Source organism: Chiloscyllium plagiosum, chromosome 1 (genome assembly GCF_004010195.1).
Source record: "Chiloscyllium plagiosum isolate BGI_BamShark_2017 chromosome 1, ASM401019v2, whole genome shotgun sequence".
Lineage (NCBI taxonomy): Eukaryota > Metazoa > Chordata > Chondrichthyes > Orectolobiformes > Hemiscylliidae > Chiloscyllium > Chiloscyllium plagiosum.
The window spans coordinates 101532996-101535997 of record NC_057710.1 but is presented as its reverse complement, the minus strand read 5'-3'; positions in this window follow the sequence as shown (position 1 = coordinate 101535997).

The following is a 3002-nucleotide window of genomic DNA, read 5'->3' as shown; positions in this document are numbered from 1 at the left end:
ACATCAACTCTCCTGCTCCTCGGATTCTGCCTGACCTGCTGTGCTTTTCCAGCACTACACTTTTTTCGATTCTGATCTCCAGCATCTGCCATTCTCACTTTCTCCATATCTCCTAATAGTTCTCTTCCATTTTAAAAGAAAATCTACCTGAAATCTAATTATTCTTCATGTGGAGATGCTTATCATGTGTTGTTAGCTTGCCAGTTTGAGGTAATATAAACTCCAAAGTACTGTATTGTGTGAGTATTGGGATTACACATCATGGCTCCCGGATAGATCCTTGCCTGCAAACTAGCATGACCCAATCTTTAGAACAATAAGTCAAAACCAAAGATTTTAGTCGATGTTGAAAACTTTAAGCAAAATGCTAATAAAAGCATTAAGATCAGAAAAGATGATTCAATCCATAAATATAACCATCACATCTTGAAATCTGTAGTTTTTTTGAATTTTTGTTACCTTTAAATTTAGGTTTTACACAATACTTGCTGGAGAAAAAAAATGGGATCCAGAAACCACCAAATATTTTCAGTTGTGTGCAGGAACCAACTGACAATGTGCACAATTACAAAAATGAGTTTGCATCAGCCATCATACAATAAGTAAGAAAAATGTTGACACACGAAGTGTGACAAAACATATGATACATTGGGCAGATAAAATGTAAGCATACATAATTTTGTTTTTAGGAATGTAGTTAAAGATTTGAAGAAAGGTATTCAACATACTTGAAGTTAACTACCAGCAAGATAATGCTGGGATAAGGAACTCTGGCCTGATATTTGAGAAGATTCATTTTGCTTGATGTAAGTTATGAAATGTATCAAATGCAGAATATTGAAAATTTAGCATGTCATAAGTACTTTGTTCTGTAGAAAATTATTTCATTGGTATTCAAAAGCTCAAAAATATTAATGCAATGTGTGAACAGAGATGGAGATGGTTTTAATAGATTCTGTAGTTTTAAAAAGAATATCTGTAACAATTCAATTAAAAAGTACCAAATCACTGCACATTGCAATTAACATGTAAACGTGCTATTATGGTAATACATGTGCTAATGGTCTGTTAGTCCATAATTGGTCTGCTTCAATGAACTCTAAAGTTCTGCAAATAGTTATTTCCATAAGGAGTCAAATAGAAATGAAAGATTAAGACATTTTAAAAAAAATCAGTGAATTTTCTGTTCCAACTGTCTCAAAGTATATTTTGTAATTTGTTTATTTTTGCAGAAAGAGAAAGTTGTCAGTAAAATAAAACAAAAAAACCCCTGCAAATTAACTAATCATGATCTAGCTTCTTTACTAATATAATAAGAACAATTAAATATTTTTGAAACTTTTGTTGAAAACATTTTTTAAAAATCCAGGCAATGACTGGTTAAGTTATCCATCTGGGAAATTCCAAATTTTATATAATGCATAAATATTCGATCTGGTGCATGCACCAGCAACCGTAAAAACATTTTTTGTGTTTGGAGATCTGATGTGAAAATATGTAAACCAAATTCAAACTCGTGTAATGTTTATATTGTTTTGACAAAACAATACTATTATCAACTCACTAGATCATCTATTTCAAAGAAGCACTTAAGATATTATGGTATAGAATTTATTTTCTCTTACAAACTGGCATTAATGTTGTTTCATCAGGCTTGACAATAACAGATATGACGGGTAGTATATCAATCTAATGTTATTTGAATGAGAAAAGAAGTGACTAATACCAGGTGTCATAAAATTTTGGTTAAATAAGTAATGGCAGTGCCTCTTTTATCAAGACCCATTTCTGTTTGTCCTGATAAGGCTTAGACACATGGCAAAATGGAATGCTTTAGATTTTGTCTGCGTTGTCCTTATGTTGTTGGGACTTTGAGTAATACAGCACATAGGAATAGAGAAAAGGCAACAAGATTGATTGATTATATTTGAAGGTAATCTTATGTCGAATACTGAGCAGCTCTTTATTGGCCTCCAAGCACCATCTTGCATCTTGGTTGACCAAGCCAATCAACATTCAGATTGCCTTGTTAGAAGACAAACATGGCGATTACTGACATGAGGAGATTTTCATGAAATTCTCCTTTTCAATGTGATAGAGCAATGCAAAATCTAACCGGTTCATTGTTGGAAATTGCACCAGAGCTACTGTTGCTCCACCACCACAACATCTCTAGAAACCCCATGGCATTTCTGTATTTCTTCAGCATAAATAATATTTTAAATATGACAGGAAGTTCCCATAACAGTCACTCATTGCATCTTCCTTGGCCTGCGTTGTATGTTTTTTCTCTGGCTAAGTTTTAGTTGTGTCAGGTTTTTTAAAGGTTTATTTGTTGAGAGGCCTCGGGCGTTCTCTCACCATATCTTACCAAATGCATCTGAGGCAACTCTCATCAGGTTTCTGGCCTTTCTTACCTTGAGTTGTTCCTGAATCAACTTGCCACTCAGCAGATATCCAATAAAGACCAGCTTCCCTTGCACCACCTTTGAAAGGCCATTGTGCACCCAGACGAGCATTGGCAAGCAGCATTTTCTCACAAAGTACAATAGCATAGGAGACACAAAGCCATTTGATTGTGGCACAAAGAAGATATGGCTGAAACTCGCTTGCATGTACAACCCCATTCTCACATCTGAGTTGCTCCTTTTTTTTGAGTGCGAGCAGCAGCTGAGTTTAAACGAACCCGGAAGGCTACAGCTAAAGTGAGACAGTTTGTTTTAAAATTACTTAACGGTAGCGGGCAGCGGTGTTTTTTTTTCTCTTCACAGAAAGAGTGGGAGCTGCAGGCAGAAGTGACGACAACCAGAGGGGCAGTCGGAAGCTGGTGTAGTGCAAGCTTACCTGGGTAGTTTTTTTTCCCTATAAAACCGCGCAGGAGGAAGCAGCCAGTGCAGGGACCCCCTGCGGCCGTTTCCCTCAAGAACAAGTATACCGTTTTGGATACTTGTGGGGGGACGACTTACCAGGGGTAAGTAATGGGGCTCAAGCCTCTGGCACGG